The 18,900-nt window shown below is 41.4% G+C and overlaps 1 protein-coding gene across 2 annotated transcripts in view; it reads left to right on the plus strand.

Moving 5' to 3' along the window:
* Positions 1-18,900, plus strand: part of SNAP25 (synaptosome associated protein 25) — a 95,045-nt gene that overhangs the window by 23,386 nt on the left and 52,759 nt on the right. The gene's annotated exons all lie outside the window — the stretch shown is intronic.

The raw sequence follows: 18,900 nt of genomic DNA on the forward strand, positions 1-18,900 counted from the left end.
ACAGAGTGGAGGGGCATGTAGTCTCCCAGGCACCTGTAGGTGGCTTCTACCAGTCAAGGGCAGGGCTTGAGAGAAGTCACAACTGTAAGCTGTGAGCCACGGCAAGCTCAGCATCTAGGGAACAGGTGAACCTGCCAGTAAAGAGAACTAGGAACCTGGCAGACCACCTCCAGCACCTATTACTGCAGCCATGACTTGGCTGAGAGAGGAGAGGGAGTTTGCCCAGACTATGAAAGTGCCCTTCTGCAAGAAAGCACAGGGCCCATATTTCTAGAAATAAATGAGTTAACATAGGACGCCTGTGACAGGTGGACCCTCTCATTTCCCACAGATTCCCTTCAAAATAGCTTTAAATAAGCAGCTCCCAATGTGCACTTAAAATAGGAATCAGTTTACGGGTGTTCCATTCACTCAGCTAGCTTCTCAGGAATAAATTCAGTGCATGCTGGAAGGGTACATCTGAATATCCATTTAGCCAGCATAAAAGGAGATTAGGATTAAATGTACCTCACCAGTACACTAGAGTTTTTCACCAAAGAAATCTGATCCTCTGTTTCTGAGAATAAATGAAAATAAATGTGGTCTATTAGCAAGGAGAGCTGTTCGTGTAAGAACTGCTGCTCTGTGATTGCACAGAAATACCAGTAGCTAAGAAGCTACTTCTGTGATGGCCACAGCTTCTCTTAAATGACTCCGGCTTTGCCACTCAACTGTTTAGCTCTTTAGAATGCAGATCAGTGGTTTCCAAACCTTGTCTGCACGTCAGAATACCTTGAGATCTTATTTGAAAAATCCAAAACCCAGGTCATATCCTAAACCAATCAAATTAAAATCTCGGGGGTGGGGGTATCTTTTCAAATAAACTTTTTATTTTGGAATATTTTTAGATTTATGGAAAAGTTGCAAGGATAGTATAACTCTCACTCAATTTCCTCCATTGTTACCACCTTGCATTATTGTGTTTGTCATAACCAAGAACCTGACATCTGTACCTTACTGTTCATCAAACTCCAGGCTTTTTTTGGATTCCATCAGCTTTTTCATTAATGTCTTCTTTCTGTTGCAGGACCAATCCAGGGTGCCACACTGCATTTAGTTGTCATGTGTTCCCTGACTCCTTTAGTCTGTGACAGTTTCTCAGTCTTTCTTTGTTGTTCGTGACCTTGACAGTTCTGAGGAGCACTGGCCAGGTATCCAGTAGGATGTCCTCCAATCTGGGTTTGTCTGCTGTTGTCCTTGCAATGGAACATGACTAGTGTTGTCAGACTTGAGTTTGGGGGAAGAATACAGCCAAGGTGAAGTGTCCCACTCATTGCATCATGTCAAGGGTACAGCAAACCCATATATGATATCACTGGCAATATTGCACTTCATTGCTTGGTGAAGGTCATGTTTGCAGGTCTTTCTCCAAAAAAGTTAATACATTTCTCTTTCCCTACTCTTTTTTTTTTTTTTTTTTGGGTTGGAGTCTCACTCTGTCACCCAGACTGGAGTACAGTGGCTGCTCCTGGCCACCGCAGCCTCGACCTGCTGGGCTCCAGAGATCCTTCTGCCTCAGCCTTCCAAGTAGCCGGAATTACAGGCATGTACTACCATACCCGGCTGATTTTTTGATCTATTGTAGAGATGAGGTCTCGCTGCCCAGGCGGGCCTCGAAACCTCAGGCTCAGGCAATCCATTCACCTCAGCCTCCCAAAGGCGCGGGATTACAGACTGAGCCACGGAGCCCGGCTCCCTACTCTACCTTTTGACTGAGTCTAGCCACAATCAAAGTGGATAATCAGTCAGAAATCTACCAGGAGCATTTTCTTGGCCACCACACTCTCCCCATTCATTTGCCTTTAGTTCCCAATCACAATGGTACAAACTTTCTCAAATGACCCAGAGCCTGGCATACTGTTCTGACCCCCTGGGTCTGAATTAGCACTTCCTGGCTATGATACCAGGTTACCTTGAATAGTTTTAGTTTTTTCTGAGCCTCAGTTTTCTCCATCTGAGAAATGGGTTTATAATGGGTATTGATAAATTACCTATATCTAAGAGTTTTTGCAAAGATTAAATTAGATAAAGCCTATAAAGTTTTTACTATGGTGCAAACATTTAACAAATGTTAGCTACCAGTAGTAGCAATAATAGAGGCAGTAATAATGCCTTAATTACTCTGACATTATGTGTCAGATATCTAATGTCACAATAATGCACCTCAGTAACATAACAATTAGTTGGCACTTACATTTAAGAAAGAAAAACATATTATAAAACTAAATCCACAATATTTGTTTGTTAAACTCTTATTTAGCACTTACTATATGCTAGGTACTATTCTAATCATTTTTATAAATATTAATTAACTCTTTCAGGCTTCATAAAAAAATATGAGGTCGGAACTATTATTATCATCATTTTACTCATAAGGAAACTGAAGCACAGTGAGGTTAAACAGCTTGCCTAAAAGCACAGTGGCAGAGCCAGAATTTGAACAGAGGCAGTCTGACTTCAGAGTCCATGCTCATAAGCACTATGCTTTGCTGTATGGTATAAACAAGAAGTACAAAGTGTTGTGAGACTGTGTGACGGTGACTTGGCCTGGTCAGGGGAAGGAAGCCCAGTTAGGGAAGACATCTGCTAAATTTTAGGTAAGCATGTATCAGGCAAGTTAGAGGGGTGGGGCAAAGGGAGGAGAGCACAGTGTTTGGAAAGATTACTAAGGAACCTCCCAGTCAGGTGGGCCATCCTTCCCAGATGCCATTAAGTATTCTTCCCATGGAAACTCTCTCTCTCTCTTTCTCTCTTCCCTCCCCCCCCACCTCACCTCTCTTTGAATGTGCACTTGGGAATTCAGTATGTCTTTAATTTTAGGGAGACTGAAAGAGATAAGACATTTCTTTCAATAATGGGAACTGGTAGCTGGCATAAAAGACTCTGGACGCTTCAAAGCATATCTTCATGCTTTCTCTTCCATACTTAAGAAAACCAACCCACCCTCCTTAGTTTTTAGGTCAGTAGTTTGGTAAAGCAAAGGACGTTTCTGATTATGAGAATTCAGATTAGCTATCAAATTATGTTTGGGGAAAATGAATGTTCATTTGAATCTAGGGTTTTTTTTTTAAAGTACTGTTTCTTGGACAGTGTGGATTTCAAGGTATTGCATTTGGAGTCTCTCCCTGGGTGTGTCCCCAGATCCAAAGTCTTGCATCTGAATTCAGCTACAAACATTACAAACATCTGGGTGACAGGAATGCTATCTTCTTCATCCTTCTCACACACGTGTGCACACACACACAGGTATACACACATACTGACACAGACAATCCCCACACAGCAGGTCTTCAATATATGTCTTAAATTAATGCATAATTAAGTCAACTCATGATAAGGTACTGTGACCATCTTATTTACCATTGCATTCATATTTGAAACCCCAAGAGTACATGTAAATCATAAGCTTTCCTTTCCTTTGTCCCATCTTATCCCCATATAAAATCGTCTTTCTGCTTCCAAAATTGACAAGGAATAAAAGTATCTTAACTCACTTCATGACTGAAATTTTAAGCATACCTTTAGCAAAATCTGAGACTTCAAAGCTGCATGCCCTGTAGCCCAGGTAAGTAACGAGTGTCCTCAAGCATTGGCATTATTTAATGGAGCTCATGGAAATTCATTCTATGCCTGAATATGTTGACTCTGCTTCTGTCTGAAGCCTGCTGGAAAAGCTCAGAATTCCAGTGGTTTAATTGAGGATATATTGATTGTAAGCTGATTCTGAGCACTTTCTCAGCCATTATGCTTTAAAGACGGGGTCTTACACTGAATTAAATAAAAGAGAAGATGAGGTAGGTGTGTGTGTGTGTGTGTGTGTGTGTGTGTGTGTGTGTGTGTGTGTGTGATGTGCATTTCTGTGCATGTATTGAGCTAGGGTAGACAACAGAAAGAGATCAAAGAGGTTGACCTATTTATTAAGAAGAAGAACAAATTGCACTTGAAATGTTCTCTTGTCAATGAAGACAGAATAATTAGCTGAGCCCAGAAAAATTTGATATAAAACACCTTATAGAGAAGAAAGAAAAACGGCAAACCAACCTGACAGTGGCAGGTGGGTGGGTCCTATTACTGCCTACCATGCCAGATGCTCCATCAGTGCCCAGCCCTCATCCACAACACACACACAATCTGAGTGACAACTGTGTGCTTGCTGAGAAAACTCACTTTCCAGATAAGCTTCCTAAAGTTCTTGCCAAATTGCCACCTTTAATTTCATGGCCCCCTCAAAATGTAGATGTGCTAAGAGTGGCCCTTGAAGTGGAGAGAGAAGGACAGAAGAGAAGAATAAATACATGCCCCATCAATATTCATTCTATAGGTGTGTTCACCAGCACCCAGGTACAACAGTCCTGTTTGGTCTCACATGTCAGTCAAGCACAATATTTATTTGGGCATCTGTCATGTCCAGACTGTCCGGCATCTGGTGGCAATTTAACATAAGGTTTAAGGGTAAATGTTCTGGCCTTAGACTTAGGGAAAGTCATTTAACCTTCCTGTTCCTCAGTTTCTTCATGTGTAAAATAGGGGTGATAATAATATTGTTCTTAGGAGGATTAGCAGACATAAAGAGGTTAGACACTGCTGGGCATGAGGTGAGAGCTTCCCAGTGTCAACTATGGCGTCTCTAGACGCTCAAGATGGCCGATACATCTAATTAAAACCTATCTGATCCAAAAGTTTAAAAAGGAACAGGCAATTTCCCAATGGCAAAAGCAAGAATCTTTTTTTACTCCCTAAAAAAATTGGGGCAGTTGCAGAGAACACTCTAATTATGCCCAGGATGCTCTCACGAATCCACGACCATCAGCAGCATGGTCAAGAGATGCCACCAACAATCACTTGTGCAGATCAGTAATGACATCTTGGGCTAGCCCTCCAGAGATATTTTTTTCAGACTCTGAAGTGAAATGAGATAATCACATTTTATTTTGCCAACAACATTCTTCCCGTCCTGGCCCACCACTTCAGTACTCCCTTTCAGACCAAGATCGGCATTAAACTGGAAATAAATTTCAGTTTCAATAGAGGAAAAGGCTAAGAATAGAATCACTGGTTGCTCCTGAGATGCCATATGAAAAATTCAGATTAAGTCAGGCTTCCTTTTTTCCCTTTGGCCTATTTTCTTTTAGTAAAGGATGCAAAGACAGCACCTTCCATTACTGACGTGTCTTCCACGCATGCTTCACTTCTGCTCTACTTGCTACCTGCCGCTTACTCATCCTGATGGTCCAAATGTCTCTAAAACTCCTAGCATGAAGGAATGAAAGGAAATTTGACTGCCGGGTATGGAGGGCAAAACAGGGAGGGCAGACGATGGCACGAAAGCAAACTTTTGAAATATACTCAGTAAGTCAATTAACTTCTGCTATGCAACAAATGGCCTTCAACTTAAAACTTAGTGGTTTCAAATAACATCCATGTATTTGGCTCCAGATTCTCTATAAGTCAACAAGTTGGGCTGAATTTAGCTGGGTTCCCTTGTCAGTCTCTTACTGGATCAGCTGGGGGCTGTCTGGTCTAGAATGGCCTTCGCCAAGATGACTTCTCTCTGTTCCACAGGGCATATCTCATGATCTACTAAACTAACCTGGGTCTGTTTGCCCAGTGGTTTCATGGATACAGAGAGGGACGGAAAACACTTCAATTTAATCATCTTGAGGCCTTACTGATGAGATGAAATGAGACCTAAGAAGTTGTTCTTCCTGATTGAATTGTGTGGGAATTATCAAACACACATGTATGCACAGAAGCCAACAAAAGGCATATTCGGCTTTGAGGATAAGGATACGGGGTACAGAGAGCCCCAGAAGGACCCAGAAGATATTCCATAGCCAACCCCTACACCTCATCTAATTCAGTTGTTAACATTTTCCTTCCTTCAACACAAATCTTTTTTTTTTTTTTTGAGTTGGAGTCTCACTCTGTCACCCAGACTGGAGTGCAGTGGCCGCTCCCGGCCACCGCAGCCTTGACCTGCTGGGCTCCGGCGATCCTTCCGCCTCAGCCTTCCAAGTAGCCGGAATTACAGGCATGCGCTACCACACCCGGCTAATTTTTTGATTTATTGTATAGATGAGGTCTTGCCAAGTTGCCCAGGCAGGTCTCGAACCCACGGGCTCAGGCAATCCACTCACCTCGGCCTCCCAAAGGCACGGGATTACAGGCTGAGCCACCGAGCCCGGCTTCACAAATCATCTTTATCGTGTTTCTTCTGGTTATAAAAACAATTTATGTTCATTGCAGAAAAATGTGTAAAGAGAATTATCACAAGGAAAAAATAATCAACCATAATCCCATGTGCAAAGGCAATAATTATAAATAATTGTTCTACATATGGGATAACATGACCTTGTTTCTATTTATATTTAATTGTCTAGTAATACCATTTGTTGAACTCTGTGTGTCTTCTGCTAACTGCTTTATATGTATGGACTCATTTAATTTTCACAGCAGCACTCATTTTTGAGATGAGAAAGATAAGGCACAGAGAGGCTAGATATCTTGCCTATGATCACATAGCAAGTAAGTAAAGGAGCCAGCGTTTGAAATAGTGCAGCCTCAATCCTCAGAGCATGTTGACCTTTCAAATCTCCTATGGATCCTCACCTTCAATGATACTCAAACTCTGGTGTGCATCAAAATCCCTGGAGGGCTTGTTAAAGCAGTTTGCTAAGTCTCATCCTCAGATACAATGACTCAGCAGGTCTGGGGTAGGGCCTAAGAATTTGCATTTCTAACAGACTCCCAGGAGATGCAGGTTCCTCAACCACTCTGTGAATAGCTCTGTTCCCAGCAGCATCAAGGAATGCACTTGTTAATTCCACTTCACAGATGAAAACGACAGAAGTTCAGAGAAGCTCAATAAATGGGCCATGGGCATGCAGCTTGTCAACTCTATATTAATTCTTCTAGTTCACTCTCATGGAAAACAATAAACACAGACAATTTTTTACCTCATTTGGAGAGAGTTCAGAACTTAGAGGCCGCCTTTCTCAGAATCAGGCTTTACTGTGAGGTATGTGAATTGCAGTCACTCATTTTTTCTTCACTCATTCATTTCCTTGGGGAGAAGTTCTAGCTGGGAAGCCTGGTAATGGGTAGTGACATGAACCCTGCCCCCAGCAACCTCTATGTACTCACGTTGAAGTGACTGTTTCTAACTGAAGAGGTGACAGTCTCATCAGGTGAGGACTCAACAATAACAACAACAAAAGCACAAAGATGTTATCTTTTGAAGCTATGGAAAGGAATCTGTTCCAAAGGCCTCTGGGATAGTTTTAAACAGCAAAGAGACTGTATTATTTAGATGGATTCCTTACAAGGAGTAACAAAAAAAAGAAACCTCTTGTGATGGCAAAGCCTTCGTGACATTCTGACGAGATGAAGTGTCGCTTTTGTAGTCATGCCGAACTGGCCTGGAGCTCTCTGGGTGTCTGTCCTTGCTTCTCAAAGTGTGGTCCATGGACCAGCAGCATTACTGTGCAACTTGACAGAAATGCAAATTCATAAACCCCACCCCCAGAACCACAGGATCTCTAGGGATAGAGCCCTGTTTTAGCAAGCTCTCCAGGTGATTTTTATGCAGCTAAATTTTCTACCTAGAACCCTGTGAAACTAATTCTTTTGTTTCCCAAGAAGAACAGCTAGCCCTCTGGAAGGTTTTTACCTTTACTGGTCTCAAACTTAGTGACCCTCAGGGTCACCTGGAGAGCTTAGTCAAGGCATAAATTCCTGGGCCACCCCCTCAAAGATTCCAATTCAGAAGATCTGGGATCTTGCACATGAATCTTTTTTTTTTCTTTTTCTTTTATTCTTTTTTTGGGGGGGGTCTCATTCTCTCCCAGTCTGAAGCACAGTGGCACAATCACAGCTCGCTGCAGCCTCAACATCCTGGGCTCAAGTGATCCTTCCACTTCAGCCTCCTGAGTAGCAGGGACTACAGGCATATGTCATTGTGCCCAGTTAATTTTTAAATTTTTTTATAGAGACGAGGTCTCATTTTATGTTGCCCAGGCTAGTTTTGAACTCCTGGACTCAAGTAATCCTCCTGCCTCAGTCTCCCAAAAGTGAAATAAGCCAGGGTCAAAGCAAACGCTTTTGTTAATTCTTCTACTTAAAAAAAAAAAAAAAAAACTCCGGCCGGGCTCGGTGGCTCAGCCTGTAATCCCGCGCTTTGGGAGGCCGAGGTGAGTGAATTGTCTGTGCCCATGGGTTTGAGACCTGCCTGGGCAAGTTGGTGAAATCTCATCTCTACAATAAAAATCAAAAAATCAGCCGGGTGTGATAGCGCGCGCCTGTAGTTCCAGCTACTTGGAAGGCTGAGGCGGAAGGATTGCCAGAGCCCAGTAGGTGGAGGCTGCGGTGGCCGGGAGCAGCCACTGCACTCCAGTCTGGGCAACAGAGTGAGACTCCAGCTCAAAAAAAAACACAAAACTCCTTGGGCTTTAGGAGTATCGTACAATGTACTTAAATACAGTTTTTCTTTTATTTATTTTTGTTTTAAAGATGTAGGGTGCGATTCAGGGTTAGGTATATAAATGACCATTGAACAGGTAAAGTTTGAGCCTCGCTTTGGTCCCCACTTCACCTGGTTTGCATTTCTAACAAGTTCCCCAGGAACATCTGTCCTAGACCACACTCTGACTAGACTAGGTCTCTTTTAGAAATGCTCTTCTTGGCCGGGCTCAGTGACTCACTCTGTAATCCCAGCACTTTGGGAGGCCGAGGCAAGTGGATTGCCTGAGCCCATGGGTTTGAGACCCACCTGGGCAACTTGGCGAGACCTCATCACTACAATAAATAAAAAATTAGCTGGGTGTGGAAGTGAGCACCTGTAGTTCTAGCTACTTGGAAGGCTGAGGAGGAAAAATCACTGGAGCCCAGCAGGTCGAGGCTGCAGTGGTCAGGAGCATGCCACTGCAGTCCAGTCTGGACAACAGAGTGAGACTCCAACTCAACTTTCAGAGCTTTTCAAGATCTCTGATTCTATCATTCCATTTAAAGATTCGATGGTCTTAATTAAGGAAATAACTTTCTTCAGAAAACGACTTATTTTTAAAACTTATTTTTCAACCAAAGTCCACAAACTATTTTGAAACAGAGATAGTCCTGGTCGTCCAGGCATTTCTAAAAGAGCTCATTGAGTGTAAATAGTGAAAGAGTAAATTCGTGATTTCCTGTTCTACAGACTTTAGTCACCATCCGTCAACTTAGAACCAGAGACCCCTGATAAACATTGGGGCTAAATTTTCTGGGTACATTAGTCAAACCCTGTGAAAGTGATGCCCAAATGACCAAGAGTAGTCTCCAAGTCTCCTGGAGAAAAAACCTTAAGATGTTACCTCCACTCTTAAACTCTCAGCACCTTTACCTCCTAGGATACCAAGGCTTAATGGGTAAATGTGTGTGTATAATTAATTAAATTAAGGCTGACTCATGCCTGTAATCTCAGCACTTAGGGAGGCCAAGACAGGAAGACTGCTTGAGCCCAGGAGTTTGAGACCAGCCTAGACAACATAGCGAGACTTTGTCTCTACAAAAAAATCAAAAAATTAGCCTGGTGTGGTGGCACATGCCTGTAGTCCCAGCAACTCAGGAGGTTGAGGCAGAAGGATCACCTGAGCCCAGGAGCTTGAGGCTGTGGTGAGTCAGGATTGTGTCACTGCATTCCAGCCTGGGTGACAGAGTGAGACCCCGACTCAAAAAACAAAACCAAAAGAAAACAAAAAAGTCTTAAAATACTCATTGTACTCTCTAGTAAGTGTAAAATGCTCAAATTAATTAGAAATGTATTGATCAAAGGAATGGTCAAAGGAAGATTGGTACCAAAAAAGCTGCATGAAACAATTAAGAAACATATATAGTAATTTTTCACATAAAGACATTTTGGTCAGTGACATACCACATATGTGATGGTGGTCCTGTAAAATCATAATACTGTATTTTTTCTGTACCTTTTCTATGCTTAAATACACAAATACTTACCATTGTGTTATAATTGCTTACAGCATTCAGTACAGTAACATGCTACAGGTTTGTAGTCTGGTTGCAATATAACCCAGGTGTGTAGTAGGCTACACTATCTGGGTTTGCATAAATGTACTCCATGATGTTCATACAATGATGAAATTGCCTAACAATGCACTTTTCAGAACATACCCCTGTCATTAAACAACCCATGACTAGACACTCAAATTTGAGAGCTCAGCATCATGTCAAGCAAAAAATGTTATAAAGAAGTGTGAGATATGATCCTTGTCCTCATAACTATTTATATGCTGCTTTCTGTGTGTTAGGCACTCGCACTAACAGGGTACTGATGGAGTGACCTGTTAAACACAAATGTATGGGGAATTTGTGCCTCAAGGAGAAATTGTAGCTCAAGGAGAATTTAAGGACCTATCACAGTGTACTGAGGGATACAGATGACACAAAGAGGCCAGTGTAGCATGAAGCAAGTACTAGGACAGAAACTCGGAGCTGGGGCTTGGCCCAGGCTGCAGCCTTCTCGGAGTTGCCATTTATGCTGAATTTGGAAGGTTGAGAAAGGATTGAGGGATGATATTATAGCAAAAGAAATAACAGACATAGGAAGAATTCCAGTGAAAGTAGGTAAGCATTTTCATCAGGGAGCATTTCATCCTGAGGGAGCAATGATTAATAAGCTTGAGATCTGATCCCTTGGAAAATGTTAAACCAACCTACTGCTACCTCCAAAAAGGAACACATGAATCTATTTAAAGGGTGCCATGTTTGTACTTGTGCTTAAAGCAGACTAACCTTTCCTAGGTGGCTTTTGTCTTTCCATTTTGTTATTCATGAGATCTTCTGTTTTCATCATATCCCCTTGGGGTTCTAGGTAAATGAACTACAGGCCCAGAAAAGCCTGTTTGCCTCTCATATGTTCCTCATAGAAAGTGAATTTATGGAAATTTTGGATATTTGTGCAGCCACAGGAAAGGAAATCTCAAATCTGGGAAGATGGAAAGAACAGGAACCTGCAGAGACTTTAGGCACAAATTCTCTGCATATTCATGTTTGATAGGTTACTCCACCAGTACATGTCAAATAAGAACGAGTGAGGGTCTTAAGCTCACTTTCTTATATGGCTGCCATGAACTTCTAGAACCATCTAGAACTCTACCATTGTCAAGGGGAAAAGACACTATGTGCCCTGATTTGCTCTTGGGGTCATTTTATACTTCCACACATAACTGAGGCACACACAAGCTGTAGGGGCAAAGTATAATTTCCAAGGAGTTAGAACATGACTCATATAAATGTATAGTGAGTATATGTCAAAGATTTATTCTCTTCAAGCAGGTTCACTGAGTTTTGAGGAACAAAGATTTATATAGTCAGTCAGAAGGGAAGGTTAAAATAAATTTGTTAAATTGGTTTAAAAACTGATTAATGCTCTATTGGGCAATAAAACTCTAACTCATGGGATTATCTTTTCTACTAGAGAGATATTATTTGCATCTCTACTGGGTGAAAGTCATTTGCTCAGTCGGGCTTGGTGGCTCAGCCTGTAATCCCCCGCTTTGGGAGGCTGAGGTGAGTGGATTGCCTGAGCCCGCGGGTTCGAGACCCGCCTGGGCAACTTGGCGAGACCTCATCTCTACAATAAATCAAAAAATTAGCTGGACATGATTGTGTGCACCTGTAGTTCCAGCAACTTGGAAGGCTGAGGCAGAAGGATCCCTGGAGCCCCGCAGATCAAGGCTGCGGTGACCGGGAGCATGCCGCTGCACTCCAGTCTGGGCGACAGAGAGAGACTCCAACTCAAAAAAAAAAAAAAAGAAAGTCATTTGCTCAATCTTCTGTAAGGTAATATCTAACTTGACAGTCAAGTCTCTCTAATCAAGAGTAAACAGCAAAAACTTTTAGGGGTGATAGACATGTTCATTACTTTCATTGCAGTGATGGTTTCATGGCAAACTTTATCATATGTCAAATGTTATGATATGTCCAAGCTTATCAGATTGTGCATTAAATATGTGCATTGATCATTTTTTATATATATATATATATATATTTTTTTTTTTTTTTTTTTTTTTAGCCCGGCTATCATTATATTATTTATAATATACATTTATAATTATAATTGAAGTATATTTATAATTGAAAGAGAAAGAAAAAATAGAAAGCCAAACAAAGATACATTCTACTAGAAAATTAAATAATCCAGTCGGGCACTGTGGCTCATGCCTATAATCTCAGCACTTTGGGAGACAGAGGCGAGAGAATTGCCTGAGCTCAGGGGTTTGAGACCAGCCTGAGCAGCACGGCAAGACCCTGTCTGTACAATACATCTTAAAAAAATTAGCCAGGCATAGTGATGCTCACCTGTGTTTCCAGCTACTTGGAAGGCTAAGGCAGAAGGATCGCCTGAGTCCAGTAGGTCAAGGCTGCGGTGGCCGTGAGTGTGCCACTGCACTCCAGCCTGGGTGACAGAGTGAGACTCTGACTCAGAAAAAAAAATAATTAGATAATTCCTGAGTGAGCATATTAGAAAATGTTCCAGTATAATATTTTTTACAATGCTACTGTCTTTTTCTTTACTTCTAAGTTTTGGATAATTTTTCTTGACATACTTAAAATAAGCATTCTAGAGTTAAAGAGATTTAGGTATTGATCATTTTTAATTGTGTAACATTAGGCAAAATAGTTAAACCTCCCTAAGGTTCAGATTCTCCGTCTGGAAAAAAAAATGGAAATAGTAATAGGCTCCTATATCACAGGCATATTACTTGGATTAAATGAAATATATTGCATATGGGTGCTTAGCACAGCACCAGGAGCCTATTAAGGACTTGTTCATTCTTCACAGTTCTTCATTTTGTTTCTAAGAAAGAATATAACTGAGGAGCTACCTGAATAAGACAATGTGACAAGAAAACCACAGAGCAGGAATGAGGCTCTAAGGACACTAAGAACTGTGATCTTGACAGAGTCACTTGTCTTTTCCTCATCTCTGACTCCTTGGCTATAAACTGACAAGAGTAGATGAGAGACACAGCAGGTTACACATTTTAGAGTAGGATTCACTTACCAGGCCTTGAGCTGAATCCTGATGGCATCCTGACTCTTCACATCCAGAATCTACCTATAAGCTCTTGGGGCTATCTGCCCACAATATTATCGTTCAGCGGCCAGTGGTGAGGACTCTGGATTCCAGCTCTCTGGATTCAAATTCTGGCTCCTTCTTCTATCAGCTGTGTGACCCTGGGCCATTACTGTATTTGGGTTCCTTATCTATAAAGTGGGGATGATGAAGGCACCCAACTCCCAGAGAGTTGTTGGGGCTATTACACTGAGTCACCACATGCAAGGATCTACCTTGTGCTAGGCAGACAGGAAGTACTCGGGGATCACCGCTGTTATCATTAGAGCCTGTGCACAGTGGCTGAGCAGTCAAGGGTCCCGGACATTCAGCAAGACTGAGAAGTGCTGATGGACTTCTCAGAGTAATGAGCTGGAAATGCAGTTTTCATATGCAGAACAGTTCCCCTCTGGGGTGTCACTCAGCAAGCACTTCAATGGCATATTTGGGGTACTAACAAACACAAGTTATCCTGTTTGGGGCACTAACACAAGCTGTATATAGCTTATATACAGTTTAATGATATAAAAACATTCTGTGATCTACATGTCCTGCACGCAATGGGGCTGGAGTTATTGACACCTGCAAAGGGGTTGACCAGGCAGTTTTAGGGTGACCAGCCAGGCCTTCCACCCTGACTGGCAGGGTTCCCTAAGCAGGATGTGCCCTCCTGCTCCCACAGAGTCCACAGATGGTTTTCCACCTGCTTTCGGGAACATGGCTTCTCCCTAGTTCTAGGGTAGTGCTCAGCCTAAGCTGCTGGATTTATCCCCGGACGGTTCCTCTGGTGGGCACTGTGGGTCCCCTGTGAAGTCCCCTTGGATCCCTTTACCAACCCATTATACAGTCTATGCAATGTTTTGTGGCTAAAGGCAACCTGTGACTTAAGTCATACAATGAGTTGCTTCATGAGAGGTCAGAAATGCCTGGGAGTTTTTGTACGCTGTAAGTGACTTTTGCCAGTGACTGGCTGATGTAGGCGTACAAAAGCCCAGCTCTCTGGCCTGGAGGTGGAGCATACTCTAAGGTGCATATAAGACTCCAGAGCTCCCTGAAGGATAAGGCTGACACTGAGACACCCCTCTTTTTGACTTTTTCCCCTTTGTTAATCTACTTCCTTCATGCTTTTCCTGGTCTTCTCTGGGAGCATTCTCTCAATAAATTCCTTACACTGAGACTCTTGGTTTAAGGTTGGCTCCTGTAAGAAGCCATCTCAAGACCATCTTCTTTTGCCCTCACTCCCACCCCCAACAGAGAAGTGTCTCTTTGCCGATAGTTTGTGGCATTCCAGAGAAGGAGGGTTCTGCTTTGAAGTTCCTAGAAACACAAAGTTTATCAGGGCAATTTACCTAATCCTGAGCTACTTGCTTTGTAAACATTTTAGGGGCAGGAGGAGCAGTGGAATAGGTAGTCATGGACCTTGCAGTGGATTACTGGAGAGTCAGACCTGCCTTAAGTCTGGAGGATTTTTTTTTAATGCACTGGGCAGTCCCAGAGCCTCAGGAACTTCTTCCAAAACACATGTAATCTGCTCTGTGCCTCACTGACCACAGGGAAAGTGTCCCTAGATTCCATCTTCAGCTCAGCCACCATAGACAGAAGTCTGAGACTTCAGATTGTTTCCTCATCTGAAGCAAAAAGGTTGATGGGACACAATACAATTCCAGAGTCCAACCATTTGTAGCTAAAGGTATTTGAAATGGTATAAAGGGATTACTTTCTCCCTCACCCCCAAGGAATCAGGGCAGCCCATAGCCTGGCCTTGAGTAAGAGAAAGATCTCCAAGTTTGTTGGAGTTTGCCAAATCTCAAGGTCAAGTGAGCCCGTGAGTGAGTACAATGGCCATGACCACCAACCTGCCAGGTTTCCAAAAGTCTGGATGGCATCACACAAACTCACTGGCGCAGCAAAGCACTTCAATCACTTCAATCTTTGATGGCTTAAAGGGCCATCAAGCAATACCTGCTCCCTAGCCACAGATGGCACCCTTAATTCTTGTCCACCATATTGTATGTGTCTTTCAAATGAGTAAATAACTCTTTGATCAATACAGAGCCTGGGTGGGTGAGGGTGAATGGGTCAGGGTAAACTCCTCCCAATTTCTGAAATAGTAATACACATACACACAAGTATCTTAGTTCCTCTGATCACTCTGGGTTATGGGGTGGGAATTCACTGAGGTCTGCTCTTGCTCTTCTTTTTTTTTTAATTTTTAATTTTAAATATGTGGAGTACAATTCAGGGTTAGGTATACAATGTTCATTATGCAGGTATGTTCCTCTTCTTAACATTTAATCACTAGTAGGTCTAGATAATTCCTGGCAACAGGAGATGCACAATGAAAGTTTCTCAGGCTCAGAAAAGCTAATAAAGAGTACAACTTGTGTACTACAATTACCAATGAAACACAACTCATTAAAAAAATTAGTAAGTCTACAGTCTCTGTGATTTAACACAGAAATTGTGCAGGTTATAAATGAAACGACTTGTGCCCTCCATTGATTGAAATTTTTTCTTGAACATAACTGAAATCTCCAGCCTACTTTTCCTTTGTGTAACATGGCTTTGACAACTTTGGGCTTCATTTACTGGTTTTAAATAATGTATAGTTTCATTACAGTGAAACTATTACGATTATAAAAATATAAATAGTCGGGCTCAGTGGCTCAGCCTATAATCCCGCGCCTTTGGGAGGCTGAGGTGAGTGGATTGCCTGAGCCCACGGATTCGAGACCTGCCTGGGCAACTTGGCGAGACCTCATCTCTACAATAAATCAAAAAATGAGCCGGGCGTGGTAGTGCGCGCCTGTAGTTCCAGCTACTTGGAAGGCTGAGGCAGAAGGATTGCCGGAGCCCAGCAGGTCGAGGCTGCAGTGGCCGGGAGCGGCCACTGTACTCCAGTCTGGGTGACAGAGTGAGACTCCAACTCAAAAAAAAAAAAAACAAAAATAAATAAATAAATAAATATATAAATAGCAAAAATGTATAAAAATCGATTCCACAAATTCAGAAGTGGTATTAATTAACCTGGGACATTATAAAGAAAAATCTTTCTTCATAGATAATGCAGGAGTACAAACAATATTTCAAAGGGAAAATATGTAAAGTAGAACAGATGGATTCAGGCAGACCTGTTATTGGCAAAGCTACAAGCTGCTTGCAGACAGATTAAAGCCATCTTAGAGAGGATGAGCTTTGGGTTGTTTTTCAACACCTAAGTGTTCTATAAATGAGTAAGAGTTCAAACCAGAACTAGGTATCTCTAAAAAATCGAAATGATTAAGATTCAGATAAGAATACACTCAAACTAGTCTGTTAGTAGTTAGTAGTTTGTTAGATCATATGTGCATTTTTTTAGTCTATCCACTATTACAAAGTACAGTTAATTAACCTACATATTTTATTATAGACTTCTTTGAGTCATGAACTAAATGAGAAAGAATAAATTATTCAACAAGTTATATTGAAAAGGGGACTGTTGGAAAAAATATCAAATTAGAGCTTTAATTCTTTCCATATATACAGTAAAATAAATTTTGACTGGATTAAAAGTGAAATTAAAAATGACCACTGAGAAAACAAAAATAGATAAATGTTTAAGTCTTTTGGAATATGCAAATATTTTACAAAGAAAAAATTGAGAAAATTGCAAGTTAAAAAGTATACCGTTATAAGTCTTTGTAGAAAGCGTTTTGGTAATATATCTCAGATTTTTAAAAAACATTCATATAAATTCACTCCCAGAAATCCATTATAAGGAAATAATCCAAGCCGTAGAAAAAAAATTTGTAAAAATATGTTTATGGCAGTCTAACTTATAATGGCAAAAAGAAAAAAAAGAAAAGAGAAGGGCAGAGTGAAAACAAAATATCAGTAAGCATACAGTAATAGGAAATTAGCCAAATAAATCATAGTACATTATATGATGGAACACAGTGCAATCTTTAAAAATGACACTTGAGTACCATTTAATAATTAATGAAAATTTTCATAATGCAAGTAATAATAAAAGAAAAAACAGGATGATATATCAGCTTGATTCTAATTTAAAATACATTTATGTATTTGCATACACACACACACACACACACACACACACACACACACACACATACACACACACATATTGATTCTAAATAGGGACAGTAGTTGTCAATCTTGCCTGCAATCTTGACTGCACAGTAAAGTCACCTGGGGAGCTTTTTGCTTCCTGGGATCCATTCTCAGAGATTCTGATCAAATTGGTCTGAGGTGTCACCTAGGCATTAAAATTTTTTAAAGCCCCCGCAGGAAATTTTTTTATTTTTATTTTTATTTTTTATTTTTTTGAGTTGGAGTCTCACTCTGTCGCCCAGACTGGAGTGCAGTGGCCGCTCCCGGCCACCGCAGCCTCGACCTGCCGGGCTCTGGCGATCCTTCCACCTCAGCCTTCTGAGTAACCAGAATTACAGGCATGTGCTACCATGCCCAGCTGATTTTTTTGATTTATTGTAGAGATGAGGTCTCGCTGCCCAGGCGGGTCTCAAACCCACGGGCTCAGGCAATTCACTCACCTCAGCCTCCCAAAGGCACGGGATTACAGGCTGAGCCACCGAGCCCGGCTCGCAGGAGATTTTTAGGTGCCCCTCCAAATTTGAGAACTGCAGGCATAAGATTTTTTAAAAACTTTTCCTAAGAACACTAGGAAAAAGAGCAGTATTCCTTTAGCCTTCCAAAGCAAAAGAAATTCACCTGGTAGCTGCTACCAAATTTCACAGCATAGTGCTCAAGAAAAACTCACCTGTTTGTATTATCAAGAAAAATTATCCAAAACTGGGAGACAAGGCAAAATGATGGATGCACATCTTTTACTTGACATACTGGTGCATTGTCTAATGGACCTGTTTAAGGATTACCTAATTCTTTTCTTTGACTTACTATTACCTTTTGATCAGGGGCCAGGCTTTGTGAAGCTCTATGTTTGTTAATTTGGAGATTTTTGTGTGATAAAAATGTAAATGATTTCTGTCTGGCAAAAAAGACAACTACAACGGTTACAGTTTTCTTGCTCTACATTTAACCGGCTTTATATTTAAGTTAGCAATCTTATTCTAGTATTATGGATGAATTCTCTGAATCAGCTTTACTATCTTTTTGGGTCCCTTATGATTTAGTTAAATAAATCTTCAACACATATCTATTCTATATTTTTATGAGAGTCATGTTTTTGTTGTTTTTTGTGGGGTGTTTTGTTTTTGTTTTTTGGTTTTTTTTGAGTTTGAGTTTGAGTCTCACTCTGTTGCCCAGGTTAGAGTGCAGTGGCACGCTCACAGCCACTGCAGCCTGGACCTGCTGAGTTAAGGTGATCCTTCCGCCTCAGCCTTCCAAGTAACTGGTACTCAGGTATGAGAGTCATGTTTTTAACCTTTTGAAACTGTACCTTACAACTATCCAAGATCGAACATGGATTCAGTGATAGAAGTGAACCTAGAACAGTCATACTGAGTATAGATTGAACCAGCGTAAACATCTTAGCATTTGGCTACCAAATCTTTCTTCACCCTGATGTTCTGAATACATGCTCTCTTTGTGGTTTACAAAAATTCCCAATCCATTTGCCCACAAGGTGTAATCCAAAGTGCTGTTTAAATTCACTCCATAGGCCGGGCTCCGTGGCTCAGCCTGTAATCCCAACAGTTTGGGAGGCCAAGGTGAATGGATTGCCTGAACCCATGGGTTCAAGACCCTCCTGGGCAACTTGGAGAGACCTCGAT

This window comes from Carlito syrichta, unplaced genomic scaffold, assembly GCF_000164805.1.
Source record: "Carlito syrichta isolate Samal-C Ts95f unplaced genomic scaffold, Tarsius_syrichta-2.0.1 Scaffold304264, whole genome shotgun sequence".
Lineage (NCBI taxonomy): Eukaryota > Metazoa > Chordata > Mammalia > Primates > Tarsiidae > Carlito > Carlito syrichta.